Consider the following 23870-nt stretch of genomic DNA (forward strand, 5'->3'; position numbering starts at 1 on the left):
CCCAGACAGCCACAATGCACATCCAAATGGTTATGGCAGTGCCTTGGGCCTCCATTCTTTTCAGTGAGCTAATGGACAAAGGCTCTTCCCCGGATCCAGCATCTCGTGTCCTATCTAGCACTGTGGGGTGTCTTTTAATGGTTTAACAGCTCATTTACATTTCCCTTATTTTTCTTAAAGTTAACCTCTACTGTGCCAGTATCCTCTATTAAAACATATACATTAAATTGAGCTACATTAATACGTGTACATTTCTCTTCATTTCAGCAGGGTACACTGTTGATACATTTCAATACAAGTAAAGCTCACAAATGCATTTTCAGGACAAGCATTTGTACAAAATCAGTTTGAAATTACATACTGTTCTAATACAACTGTAACACAAGCATCTTGTATAACTCAGTTTGATATTTAAAGTACATACCATTCTTTACAAAACTCCAACTGGCTATGATAGCACTTGCCCATATCATCACACAGCCCCACCTTGAAGACTCAAGTAGGTTTTCAAGTGACCCTTGAGAAACATGGCTTGAGAGGAATAAACCTATCTGGTAATATATTGCTGATTCCCTGTCTTGTGAGCCCATCTGAATTAGCATTGCTGACTGCAATATGGTGTTGTGCTGTCATGTCATATGCTTGCAATCCTAAGTTCCACCATAATAACTTGGCATTTTGCTGACTGTCTCTATGTAGCCATGTTAAGCGATTGTGGTCTGCAACTACAATGAATTTCCTCACATACAGATAAGGCTAAAGGTTCTGCAGTACCCATACTATGGGTAGACATTCCTTTTCTATAGCTGCATAGCATTTTCCTTTTCTATAGCTGCATAGCATTCCTCCTTGGGCTGGAGTCTACTGCTAAAATATACCACTGGATGCTCTTCTCCCACTGAAGAAACCTGGCTAAGTACAATGCCCACCCCATGGTTTGAAGCATCCACCTGCACAACAAATTATTTGCTGTAATCTGGACTGGCTAACACAGGGAGTCCTCCCAAAGCTCCTTTTAAGCTTCTGGAATGCCTGCGCATATGCTGGAGTCCACACTACCTTATCTGGCCTGTTTTTCCTTTTCAGGTCTGTGAGGGGAGCAACTATTGGTACTATAATTGGGGGCATACTTTCTATAGTACCCCACTGTCCAGAAGAATGACCTCACCTGCTTTTTGTTAACAGGGGCAGGCCATGCATGAAGGGCTTCAGCTTTGGCAGGTTCTGGCCTGATCTTACCACTCCCCACTTCTGTATCCTTGCAGGAGACCTCTGCCATACCCACCTGACACTTACTGGACTTGATGGCTAACCCTGCCCCCTTCAGTTTGCCCAGCACCTCACTGACATACTGAAGGTTTTCTTGCCACGAATGATTGTAGAAGGCAATATCATCCAGGTAAGCAGGGGCATAATCTCCTGCCCCTGCTAGGATATGATCTACCATCCTCTGGAAAGTTGCTCTAACATTGGGAGTTTAGGGCAACTGCCAGTAGCCCTTGGTAAGAGCAATACTGGCCAGATACTTATCCCCACCCAGCTGATCTAGGGCTTCATCTGTTCAAGGCATGGGGTAAGCATCTGACTCTGTGTGACTATTTAGTTTCTTCTAGTCCACACAGAACCTAGTGTTCCCATCCTTGTTTGGTACCAGCACCACTCCAGAGGCCCAGAGACTGCTGGACTCCTGGATTACTCCCAGTTCCAACATATCCTGTATCTCGTCCCTCAGAGTCTCTCTGACTCACTCAGGTACCCTATAAGGGGCCTACTTTATAGCTCTTTGGGACTGTGTATCCACATGGTGCTGCACCAGGTGGGTGCACCCTGGCTTCCCAGTGAACATGTCCCCAAACCCCAGATTTCTCAAACCTGGATAGGGGATTGCCATTGGGTCATTGCTACCTTTCCACTGAGGTGCCAGTCTGAGCCTCACTGAGGAAATCAGTTATCATATCCCACTCAGACTCCTCCTGCCATCCACTGTAAATACTCAGCACAAGGGCCTCTCTATCATGGTAAGGTTTCATCATGTTAACATGGTACAATTTGTGCCCCTGCCTCCTGCCTAGCAGTTTTATAATGTAGTTAAAATCACTAACCTTCCTTACCACTTTGAAGTCTCCCTTCCACACTGCCAGCAGATTGTGGTGTCTGACAGGCATGAGAACCATAACCTGCTGCCCCAAGAATGCTGTCTTGCTCGGGCATTCCTGTCATATCACACCTTTTCCTGCTGTTGGGCTTCTGCCAGCTTCTCCTGGGCCAAGCCCATAAGTTCCCAGCGACTTGTCCTGAGGATTAGGACATATGCCGCAACAGACTCTTTGTGAGAATCACACTCACCCTCCCACTCATCGCAAATCAAGTCTAGAGGTCCTCTCACCCTATGGCCATACAGCAACTCAAAGGGTGAAAAACCTGTGGATTCCTGGGGCACCTCTCTGTAAGCAAACAATAGATAGGGAAAATATTTGTCCCATTCTCTCTTAAACTGGTCTGCAAATGCCCATAGAATTGTCTTTGGCACAGAGTTTAACCTCTCTCCAAGACCATTAGTCTGGGGGTGATAGGGAGTTGTCTTTAGGTTCTTCCCCCCACAGTGCTCCCACAGACAAGTGAGCAGATCTGACATGAAATTGGCACCTCTGTCAGTCAGTATTTCTCTTGGGGAAACCTACCCTGCTGAAAATCTCTACCAAAGCATTTGCCACCTTCTCTGCCTTGATGGAGGACAGAGCCACCACATCAGGGTATCTAGTAGCATAATCTACTAATAATAGGATATACTTCTTCCCTGAGGAACTTGGAATATTCAGATGCCCCACAATATTCATAGCTACCCTCTGAAACAGCTTCTCTATTACAGGCAAAGGCATCAAAGTAGCTTTGATCTTGGCTCCTGTCTTGCATATTTTTTGGCACTGCTCACAGGTCCTGCAGTACCCTGTTACATCCCTGGCAAACCCAGGCAAAAAACAGTTCTACATTACACGTCTCTTGGTAATGCTTTATGCCCATATGACCTGCAAAGGGAATAAGGGAATGTCATGGGCTATAGGTAGAAGTACCAGATGGTAGGCTCTGGGTGCTACCACCTGCTGTATCACCTCACCTTCTAGCCCTCCCTCAGGGGTCTGCTCTCTATACAGTAACCCTTTGTTCCAGCATACACAATCCCCTTTTCCCTGAGAATCAGGTGCCTCCCTAGCTACCTCCTCAAGTCTTGTAATGTAGGGACTGAGATCTGAGTCCGTCTCAACTCTCTCTTTATAACTCTTCCCATTTCTCCCTCCACAGGAAGTCTGGTATCCTCTGACAGTGGTGCCTCACTGTCAGCCTGGGTACTACTACTCACCTCTGCCCTTGCAGTCACTCTGTCCAAGGCAACATCAGTACACACCAGCAGCTCTGGCTCACTTTCAGTCTCACTACTACAGGGTAGCTCCCTTCCTGAAATAGCCACATCACCAGCCCTGGCTTCAGGTGTGCTGTCCATCTGGGTCTCCCCCAGGCTACCAGACCCACATGCTTTCTTCAAGACTGACTGTATGTAACTGGATACACACAAGGTACTGTATTATCAAAATCATTCCCTATCAAGACATCTGCAGGGATATCCTCGAACACACCTATCTGCTTGCTTCCTTTTCCACTCTCCCAGATAAGGTGAACCATGGCTAATCCCATTTAAAATGGGATCCCTGCAAAAGCTCTGACTGGAGTGGACTGCCCAAGCAAGTACTGATCCTCTTTAACCATTGCAGGCTTCACAATGGTTATATCAGAGGCTGTTTCTCTCTTGGCAGTGGCCTGTTGTGCATCCACCAAGATCGGATATAAACCTCTGCTGGTTGGTTTGTACCCCTGTTGTCTCCAGACAACTTCCCACTTGCTGGCTTCCTCATCTTTTGTTCCCCACATTGCCTCCATGGACATCTATATGCTACATGGCCCTACTGGTTACATTTAAAACATTTACCCCTTGATCCTGTGCATGTACCTGAACTAGTGCTTTCCCATGTTACTGCTACACTCTGTTGAGGTGGTTTAGGCTGCCCACTATGGGTTCTCTCCATGTACAGCACTGGGTTCCTGTGCAGTGACACCCTGCTTGCTAGGTACAGATCTTCCTTTTTCCCCAACTTATCCGCAGAGTTGCATTCCCTGTCTGCCAACCAGATTCTCATGTACAGATGCAAAGTGCCAATGGCTTGATTCCTCACCAAAAGGTCTGCCAGCCCTTGAAAAGTGGTGACCTAACACCTACTCATCCACCTAGGAAAATAAGTGCTTAGTTCAACAATATAGTCTCACACACTTTCATCTGTCTTGCGTCTATGGTTACAAAGCATTTTTCTGTAAGCTTCAGGTGTTAACTTAAAATATTGTAATAAACAGTTGCTTCATTTTTTCATAATCTAAACAATCAGTATCAGACAATTTGGAAACAACAGTTACAGCTGTACCATGGAGTAAATGGGTGAGGAACTGTACCCAGAGCCCTTGGTTAACATTATAATTTGCATATTGTTTCAAACATATGAATAAAACTATCAAAATTATCACTTTCTTGGTACTGAAGAAGAAATTTACTGACCTTTATTGCTTCTGGAGAATGGTTACTCCCTTCTACATTACCTCCATGACCCTGGCAAAGTCAGTAATTTCTTTTCATGTTGCCTTTGCCTTTCATTTTCTTTGGTTTTCAGACATCTCAGTGTCTCTTTTTCTTCAGCCTCCAAATGCTGCATTCACTTTGCAGATTCTAATTCCAACCGTTTGGCCTCCTGTTCAAGTCTTTTCATTTCCAGACCGGACTTTAAGTCCTCTGAGGAAAAGTCCCATTTCTGAGAGCTGCAAGTCCCCAGCAACAGACTGGTTATCCTCCTGGTTGCTGGTCTCGGCTGTAACTGTGATTAAGGCTGCAATCATTTCCCCTTTAGTCAGGTTGGTGTGCCCCAGTCCTTTGGCTTGGCACATCTCAGCCAACCGGTTCCTTATCAGCTTGCCATAATCCTCTGCTGATATCCATGCCTTTTCTCACTGACTAACTAAGCTAACAAAAAGTAAATAAATAAAACTACTGTAGTATGAACCTCTAAATGTCTACCATGTGGCTGTTTGAGAGGGCAAACACCTTCTTTAGTGACCACTGCCTACAGGAGTTCAATATCCACACTGCTACTCAACAGTGTGTGAGCATGTGATGATCCCTCCACTGCCAATCAATAAATGTGATGTCTATCCCCACTACCAATATGTGACGGTCACCAATATGTGTTGTCCCCATGCTGGGCCAGTAATCAAGGAGCCTGAATCCTCACCACTGACACTGGACAGGGATGTGAACTTGAAATACAAATGGATACATTCAGTATTCCTAGATGCAAACTTATCTGCATGACGTACAATTTCTCTAAAGAGCACACAGAGAACACACTCAACCCAGGGTCTGGATGTCTCTGTCTCCCTCCAGGTCCCCAGTAAGACTTTCCACTGTTGCAGCTGTAGGGTTAGGTCCTCAGCTGAGTGTCCAAGCCAACTCCTCCAGCACCATCTCTGTAAACAAACTGCTTCATGCCCCTGCCCCAAGTAGCTGACACACAGACACTTTAAGATTCAATTTTCACACACAACCGTACACCTGGGAAAGGCTGGCACAGATTACCCACTCTACAGACTTTGCCCAGACTATAAGGCAGATTCACTGCCACCAGTCAGTACTATAAGGCTCTTAACAAAGAGTGTCCAATTATATTGTGTAATATTAATACTAATACAAATGGTAGTAGTTCACCAAGATGGCTAGGCCTTCCTGAGTGGCCCACACAATGTCACCAAATAAATATAAGCAATCTCCAAGGTTAGATACTTTCTACAAGGACCAGTCACAATAAACTTTTTAAATATATTTAATGATAACTAATGACAGTACATGAAAATACTGGATATATATTCATAGTAAACCACAGAGTTCAGATCACAGGAACTATTGAAAAGAACATTGATTGACAGACTCGGACAAATAAAGAAAAACAATATCTAAACCAAGCTTCACAATATTCCTGACTTAATCTACAAGAATTACTGTTCCCTAGTAAAGTTACTTACTACCACAAGGCAAGATGTTGTGGATGAGCAGTCTTTCTAGTCTGGCTTCCCAAACAGAATACTCAGTACTCTGAGATTTCTCTTTCTAATATCTAAAATATAATTTCCAAGAGGACTGGCAGAATGGCCTAATCTAGTCACCTGAGACTAGGTTTTCACAGTATTCCCCTTTGAAGCTGAGACAGGAAGTTAGTATAGACGGCCACAATGCACATCTAAATGTTTATGGCAGTGCCTGGGGCCTCCCCTCTTTTCACTGAGTTAATGGACAAAGGCTCTTCCCCAGATCCTGTACTCCAGTCCTATTCTGCATTGTGGGGTGCATGTTAATGGTTTAACAGCTTATTTACATTTCCCTTATTTTTCTTAAACTTAACCCGTGCTGTGCCACATATACATTTAATTCAGCTACAATAATACATGTACTTGGTGCAATCATATTTCCATTCTCTAACTTTCCTCATTTCATTTCTGTTCAGCTCTATAACCCATTCAACCACCTTACTTAACCTTCTCATTTCTAGTCACCTTGGTTACAACACCTCTATCAAGTCAGCTCACTCCCTAACTGCCAAGTAGTGTCTTTGGTTCCAAAATCTCCATCAAGTGAGCTCACACCCTAATCAATACATCATTATCATCATCATCATCATCATTTTATATTCCAAAAATTCTCTACCCATAGGATCTACCATTTTTGCCTGTCCCACCACTATCACATCCTATAAAGTATATTTGGACTGCTACAGACCTCCATCAGAATTTCCTCTGGCTCTACCCTGCCCTGCCCAGGTATAGTTCACCATCTTTCTTCCAGCTTCTGCAATTTGAGCAACTCTGCTTCATGCCTGAACCTGACCGACCCAGCCATTAGCGACAATCCTTATCCTGACATTATGGATCTGGCTTGCCAACTTCCATTACCTGCATTGCTCTAACATGCCAGAATTAATATTAGACTCTTGGAAGCTTGTTATATGCATTGTACTGTTTTTGTCTTTCTATTGCCAAGTAGCCCAGGTCATGCTTAAAAAGTGTCCTTTGACTAGTGCACTTGTCTAATTAACAAATGTGTGTATCTATAAAGAAAGAAAGTAGTAGCCTGGCTAATCTACTAACTCATGTAAAACCATCTCAAATAAGTGTAACATTTTGTCTGTTCCTCTAAAAAAGTGTAAAACGTTGTCTGTTCTTCACTCATCTCTCCAAGTATCAAACAAAGCCAATTCTTCCATAGTTTTTTTGGAGCTTTCTGTCAATTGCAATAAAGTTGAACAGCCCCAATCATTCTGTCTTTCTCTGGATCCAAGACCAAATAAAATCTCTGCTTATTAACATCCTATCCCCCTGTACCAGCATTCTGTTCAGCGCACTCAACAAGGCCTTTAGATGCTCATCTGTTTCATCATTTGAGCCATAACATGATCCTACTTGTGTGCCTTTGGCCTTGCTCCTGAACAACACCAACAAGTCTAAAATCGTCAGATATAAAACTGGATTTAAATCAGTTCATTTTCTAACCTTCCTCTACTCTAAAATAAATGGTGAGAATATTTCCTTGGCTGTGGACTTTTGGGGCACTGCTGCTCACAATTACCTAGGCAATATTAGTTACTCAGATCCTGGGATTAGTCCATTCTACTAAGGTCCAGGAGAGTAGAAAGATGTTTGTACATCCCACAGCTAGTTTCAAATTCTTGTGAAAGGTTGGTTTTATTTCTCTATAATGATGACATGCCTGCGTGAGGCTCTTTCTCATCCTTCCTCCAGAAATTACTTGTGATGTGTGCTTGTGCTGTGTAGTTGTCCATTCCTTTTGAAGGTTGGATATTTTTTTTCCTCTGCAGCAGTGATTCCTAGTGAAGGAAGGCACAGAAATACCTTACAAAGAGAATCCATGGCCTCCAACACCTGTCCTGTGCAGACAGGCTGAAATCACTATCACTCTACTTGGTATCATACAGATTGCTCAGAGGTGATCTTCTGTGTCTCACCTACAAGGCAATCTCAGACCCACCCTGCTAGAGATGCTCCATATCCATAAGTCTAAGTCCTCGCACATTACCTACTCAAAAGGCCTAAATCTAATATGCAACATCAACAAAACCTGCTGGACAGACAGGTTTGTCTCCCAGAGGCTGCCCCATCTCTGGAATTGACTTCCCATACACATCAAACAGAGTACACTCACTGACCCTCTTCAAGCGCAACTGTGATGAGTGGATGGGAAACCACAAATTTGTCCTAGGGTTTCCACCTGTGTCCCTCATTGACAGGGGCAACATGTGCTGACAGAGGTTTCTTTTTGGGATAAACTCTTGGCTAGGCTTGTAAGGGCTCCAGGGTCAATAGCCTAGTAACTTTCTATGATCCTATGGAGCTGTGCTGTAGTGTACTTCCATGTTAGGGGGAAGGCTAGTTGGATGCATGCTATAGGTGAGGACAGCAATGCAACAGAACACTGAAAACTATAAGAATAATAAAACCTCTGTCAGATGGTAAGATGACACTGTCCTTAGATGTCATACCGCAAGTCTCTCGGACTCTTAAACTACTCAGAGTAAAACATGCAAATTCTGCTATCATAAGTCTGGAGCAACAGCAGACAGGAGGTAAGCCGGGAATTAAAAGCTGAAAAGGTGAAATGTAAAAAAAAAAAATATATATATATATATATATATATATATATACTAAATCTGAAATAAAACCTACTTAGGAAGAAAATGTAATGCGTATTTAAAAAATAAGCATATATGTCAAATAAAACTTAGGTTCATAGGTTCATACTAGGCTATCTGCCCTAGGGCATTTATAAGCCTAGCCAGAGTATGTTTGGCTTTCGCCACCCATTTTAAATTAATTTTGCTATGCCCTTTTCCGAGGTTAGTATACTGTGCCTCTGTCTAACGGTGACACAGAAGTGATACCCGGGGTAAACCTACGATCTCCCATCCACTCATCAAGATTCCTCTTGAAAAGAGTCAATGAGGGACTCTGCCTAACCTGGACTGGGATTTTATTCCAGAGTGAAGGGAGCCTCTGGGTTATGAATCTGTCCCTCCAGCATGTCCTATGTATTTCAGTGCTGAGGTTCAAGTCTCTCGAGCGTGTAGCTCGATGGGATTTGGATTTTTTGAGGTGCAGCATGTCCCTTAATTCCGGGTTGGACATGGCCTTATACATCAGGCACAGGTCACCTCTGAGCAGGCGGTATGCCACTGAGTAGAGCTGCAGTTTCTTTAACCGGGCAGCATATGGCATCTGTTTGAGTCCTTTGATCCTCTTGGTGAGGTACTTTTGGGGTCTTTCCAGTTGCTGCAGGTGTTTGGTAAAGTACATCCCAAAAGGGGCATTGTACTCAATTATGGGCCTGATGAGGGATGAGTAAAGAGGCACGATGACCTCCCCTAATCTAGATGTGAATCCCTTCATGATTAGGTGGGCTATATAAAATGTTTTTCTAACCACTTTGGCCACGTGGTTGTCAAATGAGAGATTGCTATCAACTTGGGTCCCCAGGTCCCTAATTACTTCTTCTGTACTTAATGGATTACCACCTATGTGGTAATTTGTGGGCACTTTGTTTTTGCCAAAGGGGATGACTATGCACTTTTTGGCGTTTAGCTTGAGGCCATGGCTCTGGCACCAGTTGTCTGTTTCTACGAGGCCCTTTTGGAGGATGCTTGTGTCAGCTGGGGAGTCGATTATGGCGCCCATTTTGCAGTCGTCTGCGAACTTGGTCAGCCACAGTCCTTCCGTGTTGGCCTGTACCTCCGAGAAATATATACCAAGCAAGAGAGGTCCTAGGACTGAGCCTTGTGGGACGCCACTTGTAACTGGTTTGGAGTCTGACATGGCTCCAGCAATTCTAACCATGTGGGTTCTGTCCTTGAGCCAGTTTGCAACCCATCTAGTGACATAGGGGTTTATATTTAAGCTGGTGAGCTTATCTATAATGCCCGAGTGGGATATTGTATCGAAGGCTTTTGCGAGGTCCAGATAGGCTGTGTGGACCACCTTCCCCTCACAATGGCCTTGGTGACTGTTTCAAAGAAGTCAACCAGGTTTAAGAGGCAGGATCTGCCCTTAACAAAGCCAAACTGGGTAGGCTCCAGTGTCTGTAGGTCCCCAATATCTTTATTTATGAGGTCCATGATGATCCTTTCCATAGCTTTGCAGACCAAGCTAGTCAGGCTTATGGGGCAATAGTTTCCAGGGTCCGTTGAGGCACCACCTTTGTGGAGAGGGACCACTGTTGCTGTACGCCACTCTTTGGATACATATCCTGTAGTAAGGCTGAGATTGAACAGTAGTTTTATGTTTGGGTTTAGCTCTTCTTGGAGTTCATGTAGGACGCAGCCTGGGACACCGTCTGGTCCCATTGATGCTGTGTTTTTTGCTTTGGAGAGGGCGGCTCCCACCTGAGCATCTGAGATGTCAGGGGGCAGCACTCTGCTGGGATAGATATTTGCCCTTTTGGTGGGGAGGGGGGGAGAAGTTTGCACTGAACCTGTCAGCTAGGATGTTGGCAATGTCTGTGGGATCAGTGTATTTTTTGTCATTTTGGACTAATTCTGAGCATAGCTGGGAATTCCCACCCAGGTTCCTAACATAACTAAAGAAAGCCTTGTGATTATCCTTAGTGTCCTGTGCAATTTTTCTCTCAAGCTGGCCTTTGACGATTTTATGAGTGCCCTTAGTTTTTTGCTAATACTGATCAGAGATGCCTTCCCTTTTTGGGATTTTGCTCTATCATGTAGTAGCTTCCTCCTTCTATTGTATAGTTTGTTTATGGCTGGGGTCCACCAGACAGGTCGTCTGCCTTTGGAGGATTGGGTCTTGGTTTTATTTGGGATTGCATGATCCATGCAGTCCTGAAGGTGTTCATAGAATGCATTTATAAAGGATTCTGTGGTCTGGGCCGTATTTTCCACAGGCCCGGGGGCTTTGAAGGGATTCCACCTCGGTTTTGAGGAGTGTGAAATTTGCTTTAGAGAAGTTTTTCACTGTGGTTTTCTGGGCAGGGGGTGGGGTCAGGATGTGAATATCCAGTGAGATCAGTTTATGGTCTGATCTTACCAGTGAGGGATACACTTCTGGTCTGGAGCATAGAGTCCCCATGTTGGTGATGATCAGGTCCAGTATGTTTTTCCCTCTTGTGGGAGTGGTAACAAGTTGTTCCATAGCATTTGAGTTTATGAATTCTAGAAACCTTTGGGCAAGGGTGTTGGAGCTAGAGTAATGCTCCCAATCTATGTTTGGGTAGTTGAATTCGCCCAATATAATGGTGTTTGGAGAGACCTTCATATTTTCCAGTGTTCTCAGGAAGGCCGAGTGGGGTTCCTGGGTTTGGGCGGGTGGTCTGTAGCAGGCTATAAACTGGAAGGCAGTTTTACCCACTGTTAGTTGCACATGGATAGTCTCTGATGCTTCGTGCTTTGCCACCAACCTGGAGGTGTGGGTATCTTTGATGAATATCGATACTACCCCTCCTTTTTTAGGGGTTGCCGAATTTAATGACAGCTATTTATTTATTTTCTAATATAAAATTAGGTTGTTGCTTATTTTCTTTTTTGACTCCATATATCAGCGCTTGAATTTTATTATTACTGAAATGTGTTTGCACATACTAAACAATATGCTACTGAATTTTGCAGTCATTTTGCTCTAGTTTTTTGCAGTAAGCAGTTGTTAGCAGTATATAAATATATGCTGCTTGATTTAAATTTCTTCTTTACACTATGAAGACATGTTGTATAAATGAGGAAATGCAATGTCAGAGCCATGGGTTTGAAACAGAATGTTGCATTAGCCCCCTGATGCTCAGCGAAGACAAGAGCCATGGGTTTGAAACAGAATGCTGCATTAGCCCCCTGATGCTCAGCAAAGACAAGAGCCATGGGTTTGAAACCGAATGCTGCATTAGCCCCCTGATGCTCAGCAAAGACAAGAGCCACAGTTCAGAAGCAGAATGCTGTATTAGCCCCTTGATGCTCAGTGATGACAAGAGCCACAGTTCAGAAGCAGAATGCTGCTTTGGCGCTTTGATGTTTACCGATGACAAGCTCCAAAGTTCTATGTTTGCTTCCTGAGCTTTATTATTCCACAGATGGCATTCTCTATTCTACATCAGGTTAATATTTTTTTATTTCTGTCTTTTCTTTTGTGTTTACATTCTGTACTTTGTGTGCTTAACCTTTAAAGTTGTTTTTGGCCAAGGCACTGGTTCTCCTTTAAGACTTGAGAGAAATAAACATTATTTTGTGTTTTTCTTATGGATGTTATTGAATTGTTGAGCAGTTGGTAGTGATTTGTGATCTCTGGCACTATATGTACTTAGGCTTGTTGTTCCCCTTCTGTGCAGTGGTGTGTGGGCCTCACCAGTACGGGGTACTTATGTTGACACACTTGTTGCCCCCTTCAGTGGAGTGGTGTGTGGCTGTCACCAGAGACCTAATGGTTGATCAACATGTGCCTGTTGTAAGAAAGTCCTTCTATATTACATAGCTTACAAAAAAGGGATTGCATATGGTTCTATGGATGCCAGTGCGCATCCCCCTTTATTCAGCCCTCCTTAAGCCAATCATTGAATACCATTGAATATCATGCCTCCTTTGGTATATGTTCAGAGACATGAAACAACTGGAATGCCCACAGAGATACATTATTGTAAGGATGTAAGACTTAAATATGTCCTATATAGACCAACTCAAATCCCTGTCACTATACTCAGTATCCTACAGATAGTAGGTAATCTGTATCTGGCATACAAGACATCCTCCAACCCATTACTGATAGATTCACTGCAGATAAACAAGGCAAATGGCATTATAACTACTCAGTCTAAGGATCTAAACCTCTTCTGCAATATCAACAGAAAAGGTTGGATGGACTCCCTAGCCACATAAAATATCATTCCTGTCCATATTCAAGCACAAGTTAGATCTATGAATGGAAAACAGAAAATTTACCCCAGGACTTCCCCTTGTACAACTAATGGACATAGGCAGCCCCTAAATGCTTTATTCCATACATAGGTCCCTCAAATTATCTACTGCATGATCCCATTTATTGTCATTAGAGAGAATATATAAATATTGACCATGGGATGGGTAATGCCAATCTGTAACCAACTGGGATAGGTTATTCTGAACACACATAGGGAAACTGGCTAGGCTTAAAATGGCCCACAAGGGCAGCTAGCCTAGTACTTACCTATGAACCAGTGAACCAGTACGGGGCACTTATGTAAACATCCTTGGACTTCTCCCTTCATGAGAGTGGTGTATGCCCACTGGTATGGTGTTACTTACACTTCTCCTCCACCAATGCAGCAGCTGTGATGCAGGCAATACTACTTAAGAGGTAGAAACAATGGCAAGCTAAGCAAGTCCAATAACAACATGTAAGGTCAGTGAGAAACTAAGTTTATTATGCCACAAAGCTTTCGGGAAATGTCCCTTCAGTGTGCATACACATTGAGGAAGGGACATTTCCCAAAAGCTTTGTGGAGTAATAAACTTGATTTCTCACTGACCTTGCGTGTCCGTTATTGGATTTGCTTAGCTTGCTGTTTGCGGAACGTTTCTTGCAATCTATGATTTACCGTAGTGCTAGACTACTTTTTTGTTTTTCAGGTAGACACAATGGGTCAGATTCCAAGAGATGCCCCCATTGTAAATGACTTACTCTGGGGTAAACCTGCTCAGACTTTGAAAGATTTTTTTCTTTGTGTCTGTGACTTACTACAGGAAGGCCTGTCTATAAGTAGGCTTACACCAGGGGCCCAATTCCAAAAAAACCTACTCTCAGTGTAAGTGACTTCACTCCAATGTAATACACTAGAGCAAGCCATTTACACTGACAAGCATGTCTTTTGGACCATGTCTGTGATAGCTTACACCATGCCAGAGGTTGTTGTTCGATACCCCTCAAGGACTGTGATTAAAAATAAGTAGCTGTGAAGGGAGACAACACCACCTGCACATTATCTAACGTTCTTTGGATTGTGCATATTGCAATGCCACGCATTTGCTTCTAACACAGACACCACCATATACAGTCATGCTTTACTAAGTAGAAGTTCACAGTCAAGCAGACACTTCAGTATGTACAAAGATTAATTAAGGTAAGTCTTAATCATGAAGGGCTATAATTCACCAACAGGGTCAAAACCTTTAATGGGGAGTTATTCTCTTTCTTACAGTACACAATAAACATAGCTCTCACACAACTACAAGTTACAAAAACAAGAAATATTTCTTGTGTTTGTTTGTTTGATTTGCTATCAGATGGAATAATTTAATAATGACCATTTTTTCAGCCTTCTTTCTTTTCAAAAACTGAAATATCTTCTCGATTAAATGAAAGTGATATTTGCAGTAAAAGAAGAAATGCTTGAATGGATTCATGTATATTGCATATACGTTTAAAATGCTAGGGACAATTTTACCTTAATTTATTCCAACTTTTTCATATGTTTTGAAATTTCTAGTTGTAGAAATAATATGCTTTTTCTTTTCTATAATTAATAAATTTGAGCTGCTGTCTCTAAATACCAGAAATAAGAAACTCAGCATGCCTGAACCAATTAAATATGTAGCATTATTTCTGGGATCAGATTTTAAATATGCATATATTTCTATATTTTGGAGGTTAGTGAGATGTCTCATGTAACATATAACAGGCATTCTTCAAGAAGAGTTAAGTAACCCTTAATTAACTCTTGCATTAGCATTCATAATTAATCTCAATTGTGACCCGAGGCATCTTGAAATCCCAGACTAAGAGATTTCTGCTGTAGCACGTTTGCCAAGATTTAATATTCTCTATAAGCAGACGTGTAGGGCTGTCTGTTCTAATGCATTTGTTTCATCTCATTTCTCCTTCCGTCATTTTAGTATTTTTAGTTTATCTTTTTTTAATGCGGTCTTGTATTTTATGAAATCTAAGTAAACTTTTGCACCACTGTTTTTTCTTTTGTCAAATGAACTTTTTATTGCATGGGATTAATGTTTTGACGTACTGCAGATCAGTATTTTCTCCGTTTTGCTTCTTTCTTTAACTTTTACTTCAATTTTCTGAAACTGAATACATTTGGGTAATATGGGAATTAATTTGTTGTACAGTATGTGCTAATTTTTCACGTTCCATGCTAGATGAATATCATTAATCAGAATGAATATTTTATATTGACCACTCAACCCTGAAGAAAGGTAGGTGAGTGTAAACTCTGATCAAAGATGCTAAATACAGAGTTAAAACAAAAAAAAGCACAGGGCCAGGAAAAAATGTTCATTCTTTAGAGTCCTATCAGTGATATAGTTAATTTTAATTTAGCTAATATCTTCTTAAAACTGAACATTTTTCTCTTTCATTTAAACTTTTTTTTATGAAAAAAGTGCCTAGGCACATTTTAATGTGAAGAATAGGCATTTTAATTACTCTCTTTCCAGATCGGAAAGGACACAGAATGTTTATTCTCTAAAAATATTGTATTCTGTAAAGGACAGAGGAAGAAACAGAAAATCACAGCAGGATTCACAAGTTGTGCCTGCAAAAGGTTGCTGCATGGGAAAAACTCCACACCATAGTCCTGTGCGATTAAAGAATTTCCCGAACTGCGATGGGCAACCAGCATGTATTACTGTCGAACCTGGAAGAGGGCAGATATGGGGTAGATATGTAAATGATGCCACTCACCATATTCCATGATTCCTGAATGTGTGAATTTTGGAGAAGAATATGCAAGGAAGGTGGACATTTATGGAACTACAATAGCAGACTAACTGAAAAAAACTGGTACAATCAGTTCTCCCCAAATCATCTACTGCACTCAGCAGAACAAATCCGAGAAGAAATGTCGGCATACATATACTAAAGAAAGTGTCTGCACTGGAACCTAAATATATACTTGTACCGTCCACAATGAGGGTCAAAATGGAGACATGATGAAATCGGCAAGAAAAGGAGAACAGCTGGAAATGAAATCATCCTCGAGTCTTGGCGAGTACCTGCGCGTGGTAGACCTTGTTTCACAAAATGTCACCAAAATATGTCACCAAAATGACCCTGATGTATAGACTGCATCTTATATAGCATATCTCATGCAGAGGTAGCTTAAAAATAAAAAAGACAGCTGTACAAAGATGACAATGTGCCCAATCCTGGGGTACGCACAGGTACCAGAACTGGAAAAAATGGTAGTGTAGATCCTCAGGGCACAGAAACATTCCTACAATGAGGTGAGGTCAGGATCAGGGGGATGATGGCCCCGCTGTTGTAGAAAGTGGTAGTCCATATAAAACACAAAAACTGACTGGCCAAAAAACAGCCATAAAGATGACTACATACATATATGCTGACCTCATCAGATCCAAATATTGTGAATGTTTTAAAACATGAGGAGAGGAATTGTAAGATGATCTCTCTGCTTATTTTAGCAGAAGCATTCTGGCATGAAGCAGGAGTGGAAACCAAACCAGAGGTAGACCAAATTTAGACAGCAACTGAATGTGCCAAAAAACAGAAAAATAAAGTGCATCAGATGAGAAGGAAAAGATGTAGAAAAGCCATAAATATAGCGGCAAGTATAAAGATGATCTGGAACAAACTTAGGTTTATCAGCAGTTGATGCAAGAAAGGTTAAGGACAGCTGAGTTGCCACCAAAAGATGAAAGGTTAATAACAGCAGCCAAAGATAGTGGTCTACGTGCCCACTGATTTACAAAATGCGCTGAACATGGGGAGAAACGGGCAAATGTAGGTTCTGTAAAAAAGAATTGGAAATGGTCATGCATCTTGCTGGGTGTGATACACTCATGGCAGATGGCCTGCACAATAATGTGGCATGCCTTTTACTTTTGATAATTGTGCAAACACTACACTGTAGAAGTAGTTGAGAAGCAATAGAAACGTGGCCACAAAACATTATAGAGAATGATGAAGTGTACATCACATAGGATCACCCACAACCAACAGTTCTAAAACATAGATGAGAAAAGACCAGATATAGCAGTCTATGAAAAAAAAGACAAAAGTAACACTGATCATTGAAATTGCTACACCTATTGATTACAATATCTGACATAAAGAGAGACACAAAGTCATAAATTACCAGGATTTATAGGCAGATATAAGAGCAATGTGGAAGAGAGATATCCAGACAGTTCTTATAGTAGAATGAACAATGGGTCTAATAAAAAAAGAATCTATAGTCATACTTGGATATGCTACCAATACATGTAATTCAGGATGAATTGCAGAAGGAGTCCATTCTGGACACAAGTGCTGCAAAGAACACTTTTAGCTAACATCAAAGACTGAAACAATACTAATTTCATGAATTTTAATTATACCTAGTTGCACCTAGAACAAGAACAGTTGCCTGTCTACCTACTTAACTGAATAAGCTACTTGAAACTTCAGTGAGGTGTGTTCATTCTTCCTACAGGAGTATCAGACAGGCAATCTCTTAGATCTGCTAGCTAAAGTGATTTTATCTGCACAAATCATTGTATTTTGCTTCTGACTTAGGAATGAGTTCCATTCCTGCCATGGTATTAGAACCCAAAAGATTTGGAGAACTTAAACTAAAAGAAAGGGACTGCACTGGACCATAAATATGCATGGCTATTGTCCACAATGATGGCATATTACAACCACGCTTGACTAAAAAACAGCTACACTACTGAGCTCAAACCAAAGGGAGCTACAGCAGAACTATTGTCTGCACACTGCACAGATGACTATTGCTATAATGTAATGGCAATGCAGGCAGACTGCTTTAACAGTCTCACATGCCCATGACCCCAGAGCTCAGAATGCCTCAGATGTGTTGTCATCCCTTTTTATCATATCACTTATCTCTATCTCTCATACTGAGAACAACATATACAGTGATAGTGTGCTATACACAACAGGCATGGCCATAGCTTATTGGTAAAGGACAACAACATATACGGTGTTAGTGTGCTATACACAACAGGCATGGCCATAGCTTATTGGTAAAGGACAACAACATATACGGTGTTAGTGTGCTATACACAACAGGCATGGCCATAGCTTATTGGTAAAGGACAACAACATATACAGTGTTAGTGTGCTATACACAACAGGCATGGCCATAGCTTATTGGTAAAGGACAACAACATATACAGTGTTAGTGTGCTATACACAACAGGCATGGCCATAGCTTATTGGTAAAGGACACTGATGCTTCTACATGTGCAGTGCTCATACCTCTCAACTGTCCAGATTTCTGATAAATTTCCAGATTTTTGCGTCATGTTTTTTGGCCTGTTCCTAATAAAATCTATGGTTTTCTGGCAAATCTCTAAGGATTGAAGTCCCTAAACGATAGCATACATTTGTGTTTCAGACTTCATACCCTTCAGAAAAGGTATGGTGTAAGAAATCCTCTTATTCTGTCAAATTTCCAAGTTTATAAGAGCAATAATTGAAAGCTGTCCCTCGTTTTGGGTCTTTGTCCCTCCCATTATTTCTCGCTGTGTCCAGACTTCTTGTGCTGAGAGGGTGAGAAGTATGGGATGGTGCTGCAGGACCACAACTCACTGGTAAAGGGCAGTGATTCTGCTATATGTAGGGTGTTGCAGGGCCACAGCAAAATGGCCCACAATTCTCTAATAAAAGGGCAATAATACTGATAGATATGGAGAGCTTGTGGGCCACAGTTCACTGAATCCTTTGCTCCCAGATGTGGGATGCCACAGATCCATACAGTGGCAAAAGCTGGTGCTGTGCAGTGGAATGCTTCTACATTAATAAATCTGCCAAAGTTACCTGAGTATTTATGCATACTTGTTCCCTATAGCTATGCCAGTGTTGTATTGTTTCTGGCATATATACAGTAATTATTACCTTTGCTTCTCATTCTAGGTATTATGTGGAAGATATTGGGAACGTCATATATACTGGTAGGCAGCCCAGGCACATTGCCAGATCATTCAGTAGAAGTACTGGAAACACACACACACTGGATGTTGGTGCGTAGGGCATGCCCATTGTACAATGCACAGTGGATGTTGGTGTGTAGGGCATGTCCATTGTACATACACACAGGATCCATTTGTGTAAAGTCTAACATCAAAGTAATTCGTTTTTTTCTGAATTGTGCTAATGTCAAGTTTGTGCACAAAACATTCTCTACACGTACAATGTCTGGGACTGCACATGATGTTTGTAAGTTTGCCTGCCCAGGTATATGCTCCAGATGTACACAAAACATTCTCTACACATAGGTTCATACTAGGCTATCTGCCCTAGGGCATTTATAAGCCTAGCCAGAGTGTGTTTGGCTTTCGCCACGTGCAATGTCTGGGACTGCACATGATGGTTGTAAGTTTGCCTGCCCATGTATATGCTCCAGATGTGCACAAAGCATTCTCTACACATGCAATGTCTGGGACTGCACATGATGGTTGTAAGTTTGCCTGCCCATATATATGCTCCAGATGTGCACAAAACATTCTCTACACATGCAATGTCTGGGACTGCACATGATGGTTGTAGGTTTGCCTGCCCATGTATATGCTCCAGATTGATGGAAAGAGCTTGCCTGTTTGAATTTTTAGTGACTTTTTATCTTGTTATCATTGGTTCTTACCTTAGCATGACCCTTATGCAAATTCCTCAACATCCATCATGGAATTACCTCTTTGGGGTGCTCCTAATGTGACAGTTGCCAGTTTCTCTGCATTATTAATCCAGTCTTTTTTTGTGAGCTGGGAGGCTTGATGCAAGCTCCCTGTCCCATTATTCTACCTTAAACCACAAACCCTGTTTGCACTCCTGACATTGCTGTTGCTGGTGTTGAATGCAAGCGTCACCACCTAAATATCAGGGAAAGGTAAGTAACCCATATTGTACTCTTACTAGCAATCCTGCCTCCCAGATCATGATTTGGAGCAAGTGATAAGAAGAATGCTCCTCTTTTCTCACTCCCCTTTACTCCCTACTCTCTCATTTTAGTTATCAATTTCATAAATGCAGCAGTACAAAAGTATTAACAGCACAGAATAAACATCGGCACATTCACATGTCATTTCAGTAACTGCTGTGATGAAAAAAGTGCCAGCATAGCCAGCTGGAGTTTTGAAAATAAAGATATGTCCTTTGAATATCAAACTGATTTATACAAAATGCTTGTGTTACAAATGTATTAGAACTGTATGTCATTTATATATTGAACTGATTTGTACCGATGCTTGTGCTGAAAATGTATTTGTGAAGTTTGCTTGTGTAAAAATGTATCAACCGTCCATCCTGCTGGAATGAAAAGAAATGTACATGTATTATCGCAACTGAATTACTTGCATCAGCTAGCTTACTTTAAGAAAAATAAGGGAAAGGTAAATGAGCTGCTAAACCATTAAAATGGTACCCCACAGTGCTGAATAGGACTGAAGACACTATATCTGGGAAGAAGCCTTTGTTCATTAGCTCAGTAAATATAGGAGAAGCCCAGGCACTGCCATAAACATTTAGATGTGTATTGTAGCCACTTATGCTAAATTTCTCTCTCAGCTTCAAAGGGAAATATTGTGAGAATCTAGAGTCAGGCGACCAGACAAGGTCATTCTGCCAGCCATCTTGGAAATTATATTTTAGATATTACAAAGCGATATCTCAGAGTGTTGAGTATTCTGTTTTGGGGAACCTGACTAGAAAGTCCCTCACCCACAACATCTTGCCTTTCAGTAGTAAGTAACTTAACTCTTCTTTTTTTTTGGCTTTTCCCATTGGGGATCACCTGTTTCCATTTCCTCCTGTCCTCTGCATCTTGCTCTGTCACACCAACCACCTACATGTCCTCTCTAACCACATCCATAAACCTTATCTTAGGCCTTCCTCTTACCTGGCAGCTCCATCCTTAGCATCCTTATCCCAATATACCCAGCATCCCTCCTCAGCACATGTCCAAACCAATGTAATCTTGCCTCTCTGGCTTTGTCTCCAAACCGTTCAACCTGAGCTGACCTTCTAAAACACTGATTCCTGATCCTGTCCATCCTCATCACACCCAATGCCACTCTTAACATCTTTAACTCTGTCACCTCCTGCTCTGACTCCTGCCTTTTTGTCAATGCCACTGTCTCCAGCCCATATAACATAGCTTGTCTCACTACCCTCTTGTAGACCTTCCCTTTCACTCTTACTGGTACCTGTCTGTAGCAAATCACTCCTGACACTCTTCTCCACGCTGCCTATATTCTTGTCTTCACCTCTCTTCCACACTCCCATTAATCTGAACTGTTGATCTCAAGTATTTAAACTCATTCACCTTCACCAGCTCTACTCCCTGCATCCTCACTATTTCTCTATCCTCCATCTCATTCACACACACATTCTGTCTTAGTCCTACTGACCTTCATTCCTCTCTTCTCTAGGGTATATCTCCACCTCTCCATGGTCTCCTCAGCCTGTTCCCTACTCTCATTACAAATTACAATGTCATCTGCAAACATCATAGTGCATGGGGACTTTTGTCTGATGTCAACTGTCAACCTGTCCATTAATATTCCAAATAAGAGAGCTCAGAGCTGATCCTTGGTGTAATCCAACCTCCACCTTAAATGCATCTCACTCCTATCACAGACTTCCCCATTGTCACATTACCATCATATATATCCTGTATCACTCTTACATACTTCTCTGCCACTCCCAACTTCCTCATACAATGCCGCAACTCCTATCTAGACACCCTGTCGTAGGCTTTCTCTAAGTCCACAAAGACACAATACAACTCCTTCTGACCTTCTCTGTACTTCCCCATCAACATTCTCAGAGCAAACATTGCATCTGTAGTGCTCTTTCCCGACATGAACCCATACTGCTGCTCACTAATCATACCTCCCTTCATAACCTAGCTTCCACTACCCTTTTCCATAACTTCAGGCTGTGACTGATCTGTTTTATTCCTCTGTACTTACAGCTCTGCACATCACCCTTATTCTGAAAAATTGGTACCAAAACACTTCCTCAGGCATCCTCTCACTTTCCAAGATTTCATTAAACAATCTGGTTGGCAACTCCACTGCCATCTCTCCTAAACACCTCCATGCTTACACAGGTATGTCATATGGGCCAACAGCCTTTCCATTCTTCATCCTCGTCATAGATGTCCTTACTTTCTCCTTGCTAATCCATTGCACTTCCTGATTCACTATCCCCACATTATCCAACCCTCTTTCTCTCTCATTCTCTTCATTCATCAGCCCCTGAAAGTACTCTTGCCACCTGCTTAGCACACTCTCCTCGCTTGTGAGTACGTTTCCCTCATTATCCTTTATCACCCTTACCTACTGCACATCTTTCTCAGCTCGGTCCCTCTGTATAGGCAATTTGTACAGGTCCTTTTCTCCCTCCTTAATGTCTATCCTTTCCTACAGCTCTCCATACACCTTATCCTTAGCCTTCACCACCTCTCTCTTTACCATATGCCTCCTCTCCTGTGAAAAACTGAGGGGCTGTCAGCCAAGCCAGATAGAATTTTGTAGATAATTCTATGTCATTGTAAAAATCCACAGGCTTGTTTTACAAATGTAAAGAAAACTATATGTTATGATTAAATTATATGTTGTACTGAGCTTCAAAAATGTAACCACAGTGCACCCTCCTGGAGGAAAGCTGTTATGTAAAGAATTTTACAACTGTATTTGATCTCAAGCTTGGGGACAGGATGTCTGGGCTAGCAAATCCTTTCTATTGTTCTTAAGACATAGATAATTACTAAGTTTCACATGTAAAAGTGACTTTTATTGCTGTGGTTTCCTGGCAGGTGCAGCTAACAAAGAAATGTAAATTTTGAGTTTTTGTTAGCCTGGGAACTAAAGGAGAAGTGATTATGTAATCTGAGATGAGTCAGCAGTACTGTGTGCTATCAATTTTCTAAGACTTTCTCACAGAGAAATGTTTAGCATTTTGTATCTTGTCTTTGATCTAGTAAGAACATCCACTCACCAGCACCTGCTTGCTCTCTATGTAAGTAGTGTTTAGAACAGTGATTTCTCTTAGAGATCTATAGAAATAGCCAGATTAGTCTAGCTGTTTTCTATATTTGTCAGACTATCCTACAATATTGTTTTAAAGCATTTCCTGTGATTTCTGAACTGTATATTAGTGGTGTGTTGAATTGATGAGTATTGTTTTGTGTTTTTATTTATTGTTAAATATTTTTAAACATTTCAACTGTGCCTGTTTTGTGTAGAGATAATTTAAGTTCTAGAGTACTTGCACATATTTGCTGATATTGTACAAAGTGACTCCAATAGCCTTGCTGTTCATCACACTTACTAATTGGATAATAATAATATTGCACAGTAAAATTGGACAACCTTTGGTAAGGGCCTTATTAGTAGCTGATAAATAGTGGATGGTGGCAGTGATTTCTACCTTATAGTCTGGAGAGAAGGGCGCATAACTGGAGAACCTTGGGCAGGGACACAAAGCACTAGTTGGACAGAGAGGGTGCTGGAGGTTTTGGCTTGACCACTAGGCTGAAATCTGTACCCCAAAACTGTGCCATTGGGGAGTCTTATTGGGGATCTGGAGAGAAAGGGCAAAACCAGCACAAGACTGACTGATTTCTATGTACTCTTAAGGGAAATTGCACTTTACTGTGTGTGTACTTGTCATTCCAATGTGCACACCCCTCACTGGCATTAGTGGTGAGGATTGAGGCTCCTTGATAACTGGGCCAGTGCATGGGCATCACATATTAATTGTTTGGCAGTGGT

Source organism: Protopterus annectens, chromosome 8.part1, assembly GCF_019279795.1.
Source record: "Protopterus annectens isolate FY-2018-M chromosome 8.part1, PAN1.0, whole genome shotgun sequence".
Lineage (NCBI taxonomy): Eukaryota > Metazoa > Chordata > Ceratodontiformes > Protopteridae > Protopterus > Protopterus annectens.